The sequence below is a fragment of the Aquarana catesbeiana genome, linkage group LG01, assembly GCF_042186555.1.
Source record: "Aquarana catesbeiana isolate 2022-GZ linkage group LG01, ASM4218655v1, whole genome shotgun sequence".
In the NCBI taxonomy this organism is placed as follows: Eukaryota; Metazoa; Chordata; class Amphibia; order Anura; family Ranidae; genus Aquarana; species Aquarana catesbeiana.
Window position 1 is genome coordinate 688,531,234 of NC_133324.1, and position 17,831 is coordinate 688,549,064.

Below are 17,831 nucleotides of genomic sequence, written 5' to 3' on the forward strand. Positions count from 1 at the left end.
ATTCCTAAACCAGGCATACATGGATCAAAATTCTGCTGGTTCACCAGGGACTTTCCAGTTTTTGTGCCCATACATGGATACATGGCTGTTTGTCAACTGGGAAAGGGACTGGGGGCAGTTTTAGACCCTTTGGTTACCATTATTAGTTAACATAATGGGGATGTTATGGGGGGAATAATTGGAGTGAGTAATTGGATTATGTTGTTTCTCTAATAATATTACATTTTGAGATGCACAAAAGACAATTTACATTGAAACAGTAGTAGGCACCTGAGCATTTGGCTGACCACCTATAACAGTGTTTCTCAACCTTTTTACTGTGGAGGAACCCTTGACAAAAAGTCTGAGATCTCGGGGAACCCCTAAAAAAAATTTCAGCTCTACAGCTCTTAGAACATTGGATCTGATCAGCAAGCTGTAGATATAACCACGTTTATTGTAGAAATAGCTCACCTGACACCAACATTATAGTGTGAACAGTGCACATAGAAATCAATAGTCTTCATGTCCCTGCAGAGACCTGCGTTAGAACAAGCCCAAAATATTTTAAGCAAGTCAAATTTGCACATATTTTCAATTTTTTGCACATATGCTGTGAACGAGGCCTTACTGAACTTGAACAAAACTCCCAAATATTGTGATTGATAAATAGGATAGCAGACTATGGGAACAGTTAAGACTTGTTCACAACATTCATGCATAAGAATTGATGGAAGACGGTGCAGATTTGACCTGCATAGAATACTTTGGTCTTGTCCATGTCATGTGCAAAGACATGCATTTTCTTAACGTAGGTCTCTGCTAGGACATAAAGAAAATAACTGATTTATATGTGCCCTGTTCACATCACAATGTTGGTATCATTTGAGTATTTTTCTCTGCAGAAAAATGCATACATGTTGCATATTTCTGTGCAGAAAAAATATGCACATGATATCAATGTTGATTTCAATGTGCACTGACAGCGAGTAATGTCAATGTGCATTGATACCTGGTGCCTCCTCTATAGTTCCAGCTCCTCTGAACCTGTGAGGGTGGTACCAGGAGGAGTGCTGACAGTGGGAGCACATGGCTGAATCCTGCAGGAGGCGAGATCCTGTGTATAGTAGTGACCGAATGCAGACTGCAGGGGCCTGTGGCTGGATGAGACTGAATCATAATAGCATTATGTACAATTATGGCATAACACAAAGCTATTATAATCTCACTTCCTTTAACATTCAGCCTGATCCAACTGTGTGCCTCAACTCTTTGCTCCCCTCCACCCACAGTCTGCAATCAGTGCTATTATACACAGGATATCATCTCCTGTTCTCTGCTCTTCCCTCCCCAAGCAGTCTGCATTCACCCCTGACGTACACAGGAACTCAGCTTCTAATCTAGCCATGTGCTCCTTTTCTCTGCTCCCCCCCCTCACAGTGTGCATTACTGCTACCATTGAGACAGATCTCACCTTTTGATCTTGTGCTCCCTTCCTCCAGTCTTCATTCTCGGGTTTCGTGGCTCCCTGCCTCCACCCTCAGCTCCCTGCTCTCCATTCTTGGTTCCCATGGGTCCCCGCTCTCCATGCTCGGCTACCCTCTCTCCAATCTCGGCTCCCCAAACACCCCCTGCATCAAAATATTATTTAAATCACTTTCTCAATATTTTTTTGCAGTGCTTCTGGGGAAGTGGGGGGGGGGGGGGGTGGCTGGCAGTGGACGGTATCAGTAGTTTTTTTACTTTTAATAATTGATTTTTTTACATTTTAATTTGTTTTTCATTTTTTTGCACTTTTTCATTTTTTAGAATTTTTTTACAATATTTTATTTTTCATTTTTGGGGGGCTTTGGTGAGATGTCTGGGGTCTAAACAGACCCCTGACATCTCCCCTTTGAGATATTATTGGTGAATGTAAGCTTACTGCAAATGAACAAAAATTTTCATCTTAAGTTCATTCTTTACAGTTGCTGTGAGGAGATCCTATGTGTTTTAGCTGACTTCCTTTTTTATTAAATATATCATCTGCTGAGGTATTTTATAGGTCAGTGTTTCTCAACTGGGGTTCCGTGGAACCCTAGGGTTCTGCGAGAAGTCCCCAAGGGTTCCACCGCGATTCAACATTGTGGCGTACATATATCCGCCTAATGTTGTTTTTAGTGACTCAGAGGGCGGAGTCAGGAGAAAGCAGACATCTCAAGTCTCCCGGAAGGTGAGGGAGACTCCTGCATTTCTGCGGTGGCTCCCGCACACCCACAAGTGCCTCCTCAACTCCGGAAATGATCGGTGCGGCGGCTGTCCCTCCTGTCCCTCATCCCCAGCTTCTCTGTGTACTCCTCCCCCGGTCCCCCTCCGTGTCCTTCTCCACCCCCCCTCCGTCCCCCGCAACCGGCTCCCCTCCTCTCATCTCCCGCAGGCTGCGGGGGGGACTAGTAATTGGACACAGTGAGCGAGATCGCTCCTGTATCCTGTGATTACTGAGCAGAGTAAACTGTGTTCAGTTTATGAATAGACAGGAGCCTCTGTCTCCTGTTCATTCATCTTTAGTGCCGACAAAGGGACTGGGGAATGACAATGAAACATGGGAATTACTTATTTGATTTTAGTTTAATAACTTATGTATGAACTGAACAGTTGTATATGCAACTGCACATTGCTCATAAGAATGCAGGTAACAGAATATGTAAAAAAAAAAAAAACATGTTGAAAGAAAGGCTGCCATTGCTTATTTACATTTGGCTGTCTCTGGTTTCAGTCATTGAACTGGAATGAGTATGTAGTAGGGTGGGTATAAAATCTCCTGATTAACTGTTTGGGGACTGTCTCAGAATGTAATAAAATCAATAAATTTACATGACAGCAGGGCAACTAGTACTTTCAGTAGAAATGGTCATCAATAGCAACCTTCTTCTCTTTCCGAGTACAGGTTTCCCATAAAGTGTCAGTAAACCACATCATAAAAAAAAAAATCAATAAATGCTGTATTACATGCTGTTTATGCTCACTCTGTCACCTGGTTGATCCTGCTGTTTTCTATCTCCACCTTCTGTGCAAGTCCCCAATGCAGCTAGGGATTTTGCAGAGCAGTGTTGGCAGCTCTGCACATGCTCAGTTCTCAGTGAGTTTCTATGCTGAGCATTTCCTCCCTATCACATCTGAGCAGCCCATGTGACTTTAGAGTCACACATGTGGGCATATACACAGTGGTAAATGACAGCCCACTCCCTTCCTCTTCTTCCATGCCCACGAACCAGCTAAACACAATGGGGGTGGGATATTACATGTAGATTGTTATTCTAAGACACAGGCTGGAGGGGCATGACACAGTCTGTGACTGGAAGAAAACCTGCCCAAACCATGGTATTAGCAAAAATAATAAAAATTTGATTTTAAATATATATTTGACTATTTAAAACAGGTACTTAATTTTTTTTTATTAAAATAATTACAGTGCCATCATCCGTATCCATATACTGTACAGAAATAGAAGGGACAATGTAAAATAAACAGTGTGTGTTTAGTATCACTTTAAAGTGATTTGTAAAGCCTATTTTTTTTCGTGAAAAATAACAAACATGTTATACGTACCTGTTCTGTGCAGTGGATTTGCACAGAGCAGCCCAGATCCTCCTCTTCTCTGGCCCCTCCCTCCTGTTGAGTGCCCCCACAGCAAGCAGCTTGCTATGGGGGCACCCAAGCCAAGCCACAGCTCCCTGTGTCCATTCAGAGACGGAGCTGTGGCCTGGCCCCACGCCATTTCTCTCCTCATTGGCTGACTGATTTGATTGACAGCAGCGGGAGCCAATGGCGTCGCATTGCTGTCTCAGCCAATGAGGGGAGTTTCGGGCAACCGAGACAATCCTACAACATCGCTGGACAGAGATGGGCGTAGCTAAGCATTAGGGGGGCTGAGGGGGGCTGCTGTACACAGAAGGTTTTTATCCTAATGCATAGAATGCATTAAGATAAAAAACCTTCTGACTTTACAATCACTTCAACTTTGGTTACAACAGGAAAAATAATAAAAATACAAAAGTGGACCAACTGAACAATGCAACCAGGCCCACCACAAGTAATTAAAACTATTACCGTCCATCCTAATTGTGCAACAGAAATATGTTTCTTTGTCTTCCTTAGAAAATAACTAGCACAAAGTATAGTTGACACTCAGTAGCTGATTAAGTTTTCGGGGTAACAAATCTGAAATTAATTGTGGCGTAATGACACTGGTTAAACATTAAACAGTATAACTCCATGCAAAAGGAGTAATGATGGATTGAGGCTAACATGTTGAAAGTAAAGCGAACAACTTTTCCAAATAAATTATGCAGATGTCTTTGCTAAATTACAAGGACCAAATGTTAGAGTTACAAGGCAATGTATAATATAAGCTGTGCTTTGATTTGTATGCCAAACTTCAAATGACACAGAATAAAGCACTTTTTATTAACTACTATCTAGGCTTGTGTTGTCCTGAAACAAGGCTTGAAATAAATGCAAACTTACATTTTTAAGTAGGATAAGGGTCCTTTCACACGGGACGGATCTGTCAGAGTGCCGCTCTCCACTATGGGGGATCGGATGATGACGGACCGTAGAGTCCGTCGTCACCCGATCCGATCCGAAAACGGATGGAAAAGTAGGTTTTTCCTCCGTTACACTTTTTCGGATCGGAGCGGGTCGGATGTCAGTGGACATGTCACCGCTGACATCCGACGCTCCATAGAGGTCTATGGAGGGTCCATTCAGGTCCGCCTAAAAGACTGACAGGCGGACCTGAACGGATCATTCATGTGAAAGAGGCCTAACATTTGTAGAGGAGAGCCCCAAAAAATTGGATAAATTCCAATAAGGCCTCATGCGCATTGGTTTCTTGTAGACACTGTTTATCCTAACAGAGTTTGGAGTTTGGGAGTTTATTTATTTAATTGGCCAGAATGTTTAATTATTCTGGCCATTGAAATAAATAAACACTGAAGTGCTAAACGCACCTAGCGTTTATGTGCATTTAACAGCGATTATAGGGCATTCAGAAAACATCCTCTAAACTCTCCCGTTACTAACCTGCTAAAAACATCCATCTGTGCATGGACATATAGGATAACATAGAGGAGAGTTTAAGGGCAGAAAAAAAAAAACGCCTGAGGCCTGTGTGGCCAAGAGCACTTCAACCAATCATCTAAACCAGGGGTAGGCAACCTCAGCCCTCCAGCTGTTTTGGAACTACAAGTCCCATGAGACATTGCAAGGTCCTAACAATCACAGGCATTACTCCTAGAGGCAGAGGCATGATGGGATTTGTAGTTTCACCACAGCTGGAGGGCCGAGGTTGCCTACCCCTGATCTAAGCAGTCTTTAAGGACTGAAGGACATTTTTTTTTTTCTTTGAAAATTCTTTTAATTGCTTTCATAAAATGAAGAGTTTAAAACAGAGCCTCGGTGCATACCCCACCTAAACAAAAAACCCAAAATTCAAAACAGCAAAAAAGAAAAATACAAAGATTACACAACCAAATCTATTTCCTGTTTAGTGATAAATGGAGGGGTACATAGGAGACTAACAAGTGGTACAGAACATCTCCAAGGTTTTACTAATTGGGACTACAGTCAGGTCCATAAATATTGGGACATCGACACAATTCTAATCTTTTTGGCTCTATACACAACCACAATGGATTTGAAACGAAACGAACAAGATGTGCTTTAACTGCAGACTTTCAGCTTTAATTTGAGGGTATTTACATCCAAATCAGGTGAACAGTGTAGGAATTACAACAGTTTGTATATGTGTCTCCCACTTTTTAAGGGACCAAAAGTAATGGGACAGTTGGCTGCTCAGCTGTTCCATGGCCAGGTGTGTGTTATTCCATCATTATCCCATTTACAAGGAGCAGATAAAAGGTCCCGAGTTCATTTCAAGTGTGCTATTTTTTATTTGGAATCTGTTGCTGTCAACTCTCAATATGAGATCCAAAGAGCTGTCACTATCAGTGAAGCAAGCCATCATTAGGCTGAAAAAACAAAACAAACCCATCAGAGAGATAGCAAAAACATTAGGTGTGGCCAAATCAACTGTTTGGAACATCCTTAAAAATAAAGAACGCACCGGTGAGCTCAGCAAAACCAAAAGATCCAGAAGACCACGGAAAACAACTGTGGTGGATGACCAAATTATTCTTTCCCTGGTGAAGAAAACACCCTTCACAACAGTTGGCCAGATCAAGAACATTCTCCAGGAGGTAGATGCATGTGTGTCAAAGTCAACAATCAAGAGAAGACTTCACCAGAGTGAATACAGAGGGTTCACCATAAGATGTAAACCATTGGTGAGCCTCAAAAACAGGAAGGCCAGATTAGAGTTTGCCAAACAACATCTAAAAAAGCCTTCACAGTTCTTGAACAACATCCTATAGACAGATGAAACCAAGATCAACTTGTACCAGAGTGATGGGAAGAGAAGAGTATGGAGAAGGAAAGGAACTGCTCATGATCCAAAGCCTACCACCTCATCAGTGAAGCATGGTAGTGGTAGTGTCATGGCGTGGGCATGTATGGCTGCCAGTGGAACTGGTTCTCTTGTATTTATTGATGATGTGACTGCTGACAAAAGCAGCAGGATGAATTCTGAAGTGTTTCGGGCAATATTATCTGCTCATATTCAGCAAAATGCTTCAGAACTCATTGGACGGCGCTTCACAGTGCAGATGGACAATGACCCGAAGCATACTGCGAAAGCAACCAAAGAGTTTTTTAAGGGAAAGAAGTGGAATGTTATGCAATGGCTAAGTCAATCACCTGACCTGAATCTGATTGAGCATGCATTTCACTTGATGAAGACACAACTGAAGGGAAAATGCCCCAAGAACAAGCAGGAACTGAAGACAGTTGCAGTAGAGGCCTGGCAGACCATCACCAGGGATGAAACCCAGCGTCTGGTGATGTCTATGCATTCCAGACTTCAGGCTGTAATTGACTGCAAAGGATTTGCAACCAAGTATTTAAAAGTAAAAGTTTGATGGATGATTGTTAATCTGTCCCATTACTTTTGGTCCCTTAAAAAGTGGGAGGCACATATACAAACTGTTGTAATTCCTAAATCATTCACCTGATTTGGGTGTAAATACCCTCAAATTAAAGCTGAAAGTCTACAGTTAAAGCACATCTTGTTCATTTCATTTCAAATCCATTGTGGTGGTGTATAGAGCCAAAAAGATTAGAATTGTGTCAATGTCCCAATATTTATGGACCTGACTGTATATACACCCTCAAAACACAGGACTAATGCTCAAATTATAATACCCCAAAGAGCACATTCCCCAAACGTTTCCGGTAATCTTATGCCCCGTACACACGGTCGGATTTTCCGATGGAAAATGTCCGATCGGAGCGTGTTGTCGGAAATTCCGACCGTGTGTGGGCTCCATCAGACATTTTCCTTTGGATTTTCCGACACACAAAGTTGGAGAGCAGGAGATAAAATTTTCCGACAACAAAATCCGTTGTCGGAATTTCCGATCGTGTGTACACAAATCCGACGGACAAAGTGCCACGCATGCTCAGAATAAATAAAGAGATGAAAGCTATTGGCTACTGCCCTGTTTATAGTCCCGACGTACGTGTTTTACGTCACCGCGTTCAGAACGATCGGATTTTCCGACAACTTTGTGTGACCGTGTGTATGCAAGACAAGTTTGAGCCAACATCCGTCTGAAAAAATCCATGGATTTTGTTGTCGGAATGTCCGAACAAAGTCCGACTGTGTGTACGCCCTATTAATGTTTCAGGGTGTCGGGGAGTCAAGCCAAAAATGCCACACTTTAGAGAACTTGTGAGGGCATCCATGAAAGGTAAGTAGCCTTATATAAAGGTATCACAACATTAATCAAGGATTACAGATAAATATTACTCCCCTTAAAACACAAAAAAACGAACAGCAGCTAGCATAAATTGTGGGCAATAATATACAAGCATGAGATGGAAAATGCAGAGCTTAAATGTCCATAAAAGAAAAGGGAACGTTCATCGATCCCAGAAGACACCCGATAGGTGAATCAATCTTGACTACAAGGTGAACAGTATTTTTCCACCAACACCACAGTAAGCCAAGCCTCTTACCTTTACAACTGAACCACCAGATTATAAGTGGTCAAAAACGCCCAGACATCAATCCATCACAGCATGGATCCAGGCATCACTCCTCATCTTACAAGGTGTAAAGACAAAAAACACTTCATTGTGTAGTATATCAAAACCATTTCAAATTTATTAAAATCACATATATATACTCACACAGTGGTACATATAAACAGGCATCACATATGTAAAGACTCCTGATGGTTTTAAACTGACAAGATGGCCTTACACACAGCGAAGCCACGTGTCCAAAACTCGAGTTTTGATAAATTTGAAGCGGTTATGATATACTACACCACAAAGTGTTTTTTGTCTTTACTCCTTCTAACATGAGGAGTGATGCCTGGATCCATGCTGGAGCAGTCTGTGGTGGATTGATGTCTGGGCTTTTTTGATCACTTATAAACTGGTGGTCTAGTTGTAAGGGTAAGGGGCTTGGCTTACTGTGGTGTTGGTGGAAGAATACTGTTTACCTTGTAGTCAAGATTGATTCACCTATCGGGTGCCTCATGGGATTGATGAACGTTCCCTTTTCTTTTATAGACATTAAAGCACTGCATTTTCCATTTCATCGATCAAGGTTTGCCAAAAAAAAGATTGTAGGGGCCTCCTGTGACTTCCATTTTAGGATAATAGCTTCACGGGCATAAAAGAGGAGAAGGCTAAGAAGGGTTCTAAGTGCCCTATGAGGGGCTAGGGACCTCACTAGGCCAGGAAAGCAAACCTCTGTACTTAGCGGAGCTACCACAGTGATCAGTTCAGCAATGAGCTGAGTAACCTCAGCCCAAAAGATTTGTATTTTCAGACATGTCCAGAATATATGTTTAAAATGGGCAGGTTCTACCAAACATCTCCAACATTTATGAGAAAGGTCCGGGTACATTTTATGCAACCTGTGGGGTGTCAAATATATCCTATGTACCAGATTAAATTAGAGTAGTCTGTCCCTACAAGCAGTTGGGAAAAGGGATAATCCCTCATGTCTTCCCAATCCTCATTGTCAATACCTGGAGCATCTACCTCCCACTTAGAACAAAGAGTCTCCATGCCAGTGTGAACTTAGGGTAGGAGAGCTTTGTACAACACTGATAGTGGTTTAGTCAAAGAGTCATCATGAAGTATACTTATTTTTTTTAACTCAGTATTTTTTAACTCAATATTTATTGTGATTTAGTAAATTGGAGATGCAGAAAATTGAGTATTGAAGGCGTGGCAGAGCTGCAGGTACCTAAAGAATAGAGGGTTTGGGAATTAAATCATGATTTCAGGTTATCAAAGGGAAGGGGAACACCACTAGGGCAAGACCAAGTGTTTTGATGCCCCTAGACACCCAGACAGTCAGATCCGGAATAGACTGGAACTATGGGATAAGAGGGACAAACCACAAAGGAGTACGAGGGGACCATAGTTGATTATTAGCAATGTGTTTGGGCACTGTCAATTGCCAGACTTTGAGTACCGCCCACATTGAAAGTGTAATTGAGAATGGTGCCAGCAGGCCCCGGTATGGGAGGAGACATAGCAACTCATAGGAGAGAACTACTTCTAGAACTACTGCAGAATTAATGTCATCAGCAATTACTCAATTATGGGCGTGGGTAAAAAGTGCTGCCAAAAAATATAAATACAGGTCAGCACATGCCGGCCTCCCTTGGGTCCAGGGCCTACATAAAGTTTTTTACTGACGCAGGGGGTGGATTTCCACAGAAAAGATGAGAGCAGGGAATCAAACTGTTTAGAGAACTTTTTGGGAATCCATACAGGGGAGTGTCTTAAAATATAAAGGAAACCTGGTAGTATTTTAATTTCAACCAGATCAATTCTTCTGATAAGGGGAAAGCGGAAGCTTGTCCTTGGCTTTTAATTATTCTTTAGTGGTAGTTACCAGGGGATATAAATTTAATTGGACAAAATCTGCAATATTAGACAAAATATTAATACCCAGATATCTAAGGTAGATTGTCCATGTAAGAGGCAAGGTGGGGTCTGATTGAAGGACATTTTAATTTACCCATACCCACGAGATGATTGCTGCCAGACTTATTCTCTCGGGAAGATTCAGCCAACCAAGTTGAAAAACATTAGGTATGTCCATATACTTTCTTCCTGAATTTTCCTAGGGTGATTCCAGGATGCATGTCAATAAAAAATTTTATACATTGACATCTGGCCATCATCTGATGTTCATGCCTAGCTTAAGCATAGCTCCATGATGAAGGCTTATAAATATGACAAAATGTTTTCCAGCATCATTTGTTCATGAATTATATTGGGCATGGTAGCGCAGGTATAAATGGGCCCTTTACGTTCCCATTAAAAATATACTAGGCCGCACATAGATCTGAACCAGCCATATACAGTGCCTTGAAAAAAATATTTATACCTTTTGAAATTTTCCACATTTTGTCCTGTTACAACTAGGGCTGCAACTAACGATTATTTTCATAATCGATTAGTTGGCCGATTATTGTTTCGATTAATCGATTAATCGGTTAATAACCTTAAAAAAAAAGTGTGGTGTATAATTTAGTTAATATGTAAAGTTTAAAAAAAAAGGCAATTCATTCTTAAATATCTCTATGCAGTGGTAAATATAAACAACCAACTATATGGTTAGGGAGAAAAATATTTATTCCACTCTGAGAATAATAGACAGAAGAGATATACTGTATATTCACTATTAGAGGAAATATACTGTATACACTATTAGAAGAGAAATACTGTTTTTTGGCCAATTTGTTGTTGGGCAGATTAAAAAATACAAATTGCTGCAAAAATCATTACATGCTTTTCTGCAGCTTCTCCATTGAAGTATATTGAACCTAAAAAGCACCATTTTGCATTAAGAAAAAAAAAAAAGTCCTTGACCCTTTCCAAATACGCAGCGGCTGAAAAAAAGCATAGATGTGAACGTGTCCCATAGGAAACCATGTTAAATTAACTGTAGTGTGTTTCTGCAAAAAGCACCAAAAAACACATAGATGTGAACCAGGTCTAAGACGTTTAGTAACATAATGGGGTTAAAAGAAACTAAAATGAGCCCTTTATAGTACAAAAAAAGCAAATAATCGCAACTGTAAGGGGTTCATTTTTTTTTTTACTGTAGAACTGTGAAAGTAATATTTACAGTAGCGATTTGCTCTTTTTGTACTATAAAGGGCTCATTTTATTTTTTTAACCGCACTATTTTACTGGGCGATTAATCGATTATGAAAATAGTAATCGATTAATTTCATAATCGATTAGTTGTCGATTAATCGATTAGTTGTTTCAGCCCTAGTTACAACCAAAAACGTAAATGCATTTTATTGGGATTTTATGTGATAGACCAACACAAAATGGTACATAATTGTGAAGTGGAAGTAAAATGATAAATGATTTTCAACATTTTTTTACAAATAAATATCTGAAAAGTGTGCCGTGCATTTGTATTCAGCCACCTTTACTCTGATACCCCTAACTAAAATCTAATGGAACCAATTGCTTTCTGAAGTCACCTAATTAGTAAATAGAGTCCACCTATGTGTAATTTAATCTCAGTCTAAATACAGCTGTTCTGTGAAGCCCTCAGAGGTTTGTTAGAGAACCTTAGTAAACAAACAGCATCCTGAAGGCCAAGGAACACACCAGACAGGTCAGACACACCGCTCCTTCACCGCTCCGAAGATGCTACTAGCAGGACTTTTTTTACCGTCCTGCCAGCGCATCGCTCCAGTGTGAAAGCCCTCGGGGCTTTCACACTGGAATGCAAGCAGCGGCACTTTCGGGTCGGTTTGCAGGCGCTATTATTAGCGCAATAGCGCCTGCAAACCGCCCCAGTGTGAAAGGGCTCTATGTGTAGCGGAAAACTAACAGTGCACATCACCCTGAACACACCATCCCCACCGTGAAAAGCATGGTGGTGGCAGCATCGTGTTGTGGGGATGCAGGGACCGGGAAGCTGGTCAGAGTTGAAGGGAAGATGGATGGAGCCAAATACAGGGCAATCTTAGAAGAAAATCTGTTGGAGTCTGCAAAAGACTTTAGACTGGGGCGGAGGTTCACCTTCCAGCAGGACAATGACCCAAAATACAGCCAGAGCTACAATGGAATTGTTTAGATCAAAGCATATTCATGTGTTAGAATGGCCCAGTCAAAGTCCAGACCTCAATCCAATTGAGAATCTGTGGCAAGACTTGATAATTGCTGTTCACAAACACACTCCATCCAATCTGACAGAGCTTGAGCTATTTTGCAAAGAAGAATGGGCACAAATTTCACTCTCTAGATGTGCAAAGCCGGTAGAGACATCCCCAAAAAGACTTGCAGTTGTAATTGCAGCGAAAGGTAGCTCTGCAAAGTATTGACTCATGGAGGCTGAATACAAATGCACGCCACACTTTTCACATATTTATTTGTAAAAAAAATTGAAAACCATTTATCATTTTCCTTCCGTTTCACAATTATGTGCCACTTTGTGTTGATCTATCACATAAAATCCCAATAAAATACATTTACGTTTTTGGTTGTAACATGACAAAATGTGGAAACATTCCAGGGGTATAAAAACTTTTTCAAGGCACTGTAGGAAAAAGGGAGATTCTATTTGTTATAAGATGCGTGTTTTACTCCACATAACACCAAAAAAACAGAATGAGTTGTAACCTTTCTAGTTCGTTACTACACAGGCTGCTGTATCAGTGGTCAAAAAGCTCCCAGAACAATACAAATACAGAAGAAGAGCTATAAATGCTACTCATATATACAGTAGCTGTTTCAAGTTTTTTACTTTAAAGATAAAAAAAGTCATTTAAAACTACTCGCGGCTATTGCATTGCCGGTCCGACGATACACATAAAAGTTCATTGATAAAAACGGCATGGGAATTCCCCACAGGGGAACCCCAAACCAAAATTTAAAAAAAAAATGACGTGGGGTTCCCCCTAAATTCCATACCAGGCCCTTCAGGTCTGGTATGGATATTAAGGGGAACCCCGGCCAAAATTAAAAAAAAAATGACGTGGGGGTCCCCCTAAATTCCATACCAGACCCTTCAGGTCTGGTATGGATTTTAAGGGGAACCCCGCGCCAAATTTAAAAAAAAAACGGCGTGGGGTCCCCCCAAAAATCCATACCAGACCCTTATCCGAGCACGCAACCTGGCAGGCCACAGGAAAAGAGGGGGGACAAGAGAGCGCCCCCCCTCCTGAACCGTACCAGGCCACATGCCCTCAACATTGGGAGGGTGCTTTGGGGTAGCCCCCAAAACACCTTGTCCCCATGTTGATGAGGACAAGGGCCTCATCCCCACAACCCTGGCCGGTGGTTGTGGGGGTCTGCGGACGGGGGGGCTTATCGGAATCTGTAAGCCCCCTTTAACAAGGGGACCCCCAGATCCTGGTCCCCCATGTGAAATGGTAAGGGGGTAGTACCCCTACCATTTCACTAAAAAACTGTCAAAAATTTTAAAAATGACAAGAGACAGTTTTTGCCAATTCCTTTATTTAAATGCTTCTTCTTTCTTCTTTCTTCTATCTTCCTTCATCTTCTTCTTCTTCTTCTGGTTCTTCTGGCTCTTCTGGTTCTTCCTCCGGTGTTCTCATCCAGCATCTCCTCCGAGGTGTCTTCTATCTTCTTCTCCTCGGGCCGTTCCGCACCCATGGCATGGGGGGAGGCTCCCGCTCTTCTCTTCATCTTCTTCTCTTTTTCATCTTCTTCTCTTCTTCTCTTCTTCATCTTCTTCTCAGGGCCGCTCCGCATCCATGCTGGCATGGAGGGAGGCTCCCGCTGTGTGACGCGTCTCCTCTTCTGATGGTTCTTAAATAACGGGGGACGGGGCCACCCGGTGACCCCACCCCCCTCTGACGCACGGTGACTTGACGAGACTTCCCTGTGACGTCACGGGGAATGCCGCAGGGAAGTCCCGTTATGTCCCGTGCGTCAGAGGGGGGCGGGGTCACCGGGTGGCCCCACCCCCCGTTATTTAAGAACCGTCAGAAGAGGAGACGCGTCACACAGCAGGAGCCTCCCTCCATGCCAGCATGGATGCGGAGTGGCCCGGAGAAGAAGATGAAGAAGAGAAGAAGAAAAGAAGATGAAGAAGAGAAGAAGATGAAGAGAAGAGCGGGAGCCTCCCCCCATACCATGGGTGCGGAGCGGCCCGAGGAGAAGAAGATAGAAGGCGCCGCGGAGGAGATGCTGGACGAGAACACCGGAGGAAGAACCAGAAGAGCCAGAAGAAGAAGAAGAAGATGATGAAGATAGAAGAAAGAAGAAGCATTTAAATAAAGGAATTGTCAAAAACTGTCTCTTGTCATTTTTAATATTTTTGACAGTTTTTTTAGTGAAATGGCCCTTACCATTTTACACGGGGGGGGCGGGATCTGGGGGTCCCCTTGTTAAATGTTCTGATGAGCCCCCCGCCCACAGACCCCCACAACCACCGGCCAGGGTTGTGGGGATGAGGCCCTTGTCCTCATCAACATGGGGACAAGGTGTTTTGGGGGGCTACCTGGGGGGCACCCTCCCAATGTTGAGGGCATGTGGCCTGGCACGGTTCAGGAGGGGGGGCGCTCTCTTGTCCACCCCTCTTTTCCTGCGGCCTGCCAGGTTGCGTGCTCGGATAAGGGTCTGGTATGGATTTATGGGGGGACCCCACGCCGTTTTTTTTTTTTTTTATTTTGGCGCGGGGTTCCCCTTAAAATCCATACCAGACCTGAAGGGCCTGGTATGGAATTTAGGGGGACCCCCACGTCATTTTTTTTTTTTTAATTTTGGTTCGGGGTTTCCCTGTGGGGAATTCCCATGCCGTTTTTATCAATGAACTTTTATGTGTATTGTCGGACCGGCAATGCAATAGCCGCGAGTAGTTTTAAATGACTTTTTTCCTTTGAAATGTCATTTTGCTGTCAGACTGTTCTAAACATGGGAAACATGCGCCCTTTTACAGGCATACTATAGACAACCCCCAGCTACAAAATTTAAAGGGACATTACACTTTTATTGCTTGACTTTAAGCATTATTAAAATCACTGCTTCTGAAAAAAACGGACGTTTTTAAAACTTTTTTTTGCATTGATCCATGTCCCCTGGGGCAGGACCCAGGTCCCCAAACATTTTTTATGACAATAACTTGCATATAAGCCTTTAAAATTAGCACTTTTGATTATTCATGTTCGTGTCCCATAGACTTTAACGGTGTTCGCGTGTTAGAATGAACTTTTTTCCTGCTCGCATGTTCTGGTGCGAACCGAACAGGGGGGTGTTCGGCTCATCCCTAATCTTCACTAGCCTCCGGGTCCCATGCCAAGCAGATGCCCTGATGCATTGAAAACACAGGAGGTTGCTCGCTTGGCCCTGGTGCCATTCAGGGAACACTTTGCATTTTCTCAATGAATGTAAAACATTCACTGATTGGACAAGAGAGTTGCCACTTTTTTTCAAGCCAAACCCAAACACTTTAGCGGCGCACAGTACATTTTTTTTTTGTTTCCGTATACACTATAGGATTGTAACAGACCTGGAACACCTCTGGGCACTCCAAAGAGAATAGTAATGCAGTGCACATAGTGCCCCCTCAACCTCCTCTCAAGCCTTGTTCGAGCTATATTACTGTCTGAATAATATGTCTGGATTTCAGGTGGCCTGAAACCCGGACAAATGATTCAAGATCCAGACTGTCTGGGTAAATCCCAGACAGATGGCAATCCTAGGTATGGAGGTGGTGTCACAATCTCCACCTTGACTAATCAGAGAACACTTCATATTTATTGAGAAAATGCAAAGTATTTCCTGAATGGCACCCATGCCAAGTAGATGACCTCCTGTTCTCAGTATGTTTCAGCATAGGACCCAGAAGTTAGAGGAGGTCACTGTGGTAGCGGTGCCTACCATAAGGATTTACAGTTTCCAAGGTGATTCCTCAGGTATGGAACATGGATATTTAAATTGGTCTAAGCTCGACCAATGTAACAATGTAAAAATATCCATACCTGGAATTTATCTTTAATATTTATTCTATATTACATCTGATTAACTGTTGTTAAACATAATTAAAAGCAAAGTTGTACGTATGGATATATGTGTCTTGGACAGTAGCATAAATGTGGGTCATCCTATAATATTATTAAAGCGGTGTTCCACCCGAAAACATTTTTTTTTTAAAAGTCAGCAGCTACAAACACTGTAGCTGCTGACTTTTCATAAGGACACTTACTTGTCCTGGGAGCCCATGATGTCGCCAGCCTCGAGGCCGATCTGTCCATTGGATCGGGTGCAGGTGCCGCCATTCCAACTAAGGGAAACCGGCAGTGGAGCCTTGCGGCTTCACTGTTGGTTTCCGACTGCGCATGCGCAAGTCCCGCGGCGCTTTGTGAATGGCCATCTTGTCTTCTGGGACACACACGGGTCCCAGAACATGACGTCCTGGGCTGCGGCCTGGCTGAATTGGAAGTACACTTGTACTTATGAAAAAGGTACTAAAGGAAAAAAAAAAATTTCATAATCCAAAAAACGAGGCGTGGAGAGGTGGTCTTTCGTTTAAGACCACCTCTCAAAATTGTGTGGAACTCCGCTTTAACTACTTCTTTTTTATTATTATTTTTTAAATATACTTATGCCTTGTCCGGTCATACCACCGTGTGCTCATGGCTAAATTCAGTAGCAGAACAGTGGAGTGCAAGAGCTGCTGAGGGTAGTCACAAGATGCTTTGTAACTCAAATAATATGTCATGTTTTTTGTTTTTTTTTAAAAAACAGTTTCAGCATCAAGGCCTTTATTTTCACATTTCTTAACTGCAGATACAGCAGTAGTTTGCATCACTTAGAATGTGACACAGTGATCCCTAAGATGAATTGTGTTTACTCTGACCCTCTGTCCTCTGTTTGTTTCTCTTTTTTCCCTCAGAACAGATATTCTCAGAGAATAACCAGCCTGGCCTGTTGTGGGAAAGAGGTGATATACTGTATAAAAAAAACTCTTGGTTTTGATGTTTAGCAGAAACATCTCATTTGTTTTTAATTAGCTTTGATGTTACTCTGGGCTGTAGAGAACCATTGGTGGGATCAGTTCGGAGAGACAGAGGAACACAGAGGCCTGGCTTTGCCCCTAAGCTCCTATTTTAAGATTATTATTCAGTGAAACAAGTGCTGGTCTACAGGCTAGTTGCCCGTGGCAGGAAACATACAAAAGAAAGACTCCAGGCAGCCGTAGAAGCCTCAAGTATATATACACATATATATATATATATATATATATATATATATATATATATATATATATATATATATATATATATATATATCTATACATTCACTAGAAAATTGCTTATTTTTTTTTTTGCTATGCTATGTGTACTTATCTTCAACCCATCTTCATATTAAAGCATCTTCATCTTGTACACTGTCAATCTATTAAATCAAGCAAAGGGACGGTGCATCTGCATATCTGCATTGACTGCAGCGAGAGAAAAGAAAGAGAGCAGAGGGCTGAATAAACCCTCATTCAGATATTTGCCTTTTAAAATGTATCTGTTTAGCTTTTTAAACTAGTTTTCATGTGTTTTGGTGTTGTTGAGTTTAATAAAATATGCATATGCACTTTACACTGAATGCTTCTATATGTGAACTGTATTAGTGAATAAATAGTACAGCTCTCATATTCATTTTTATATGCAGGCTGTATGTGAATACGGTCTAACTAAACACAAATAAATTCAGGTATGTGCTCTCTGCAGCTCTGA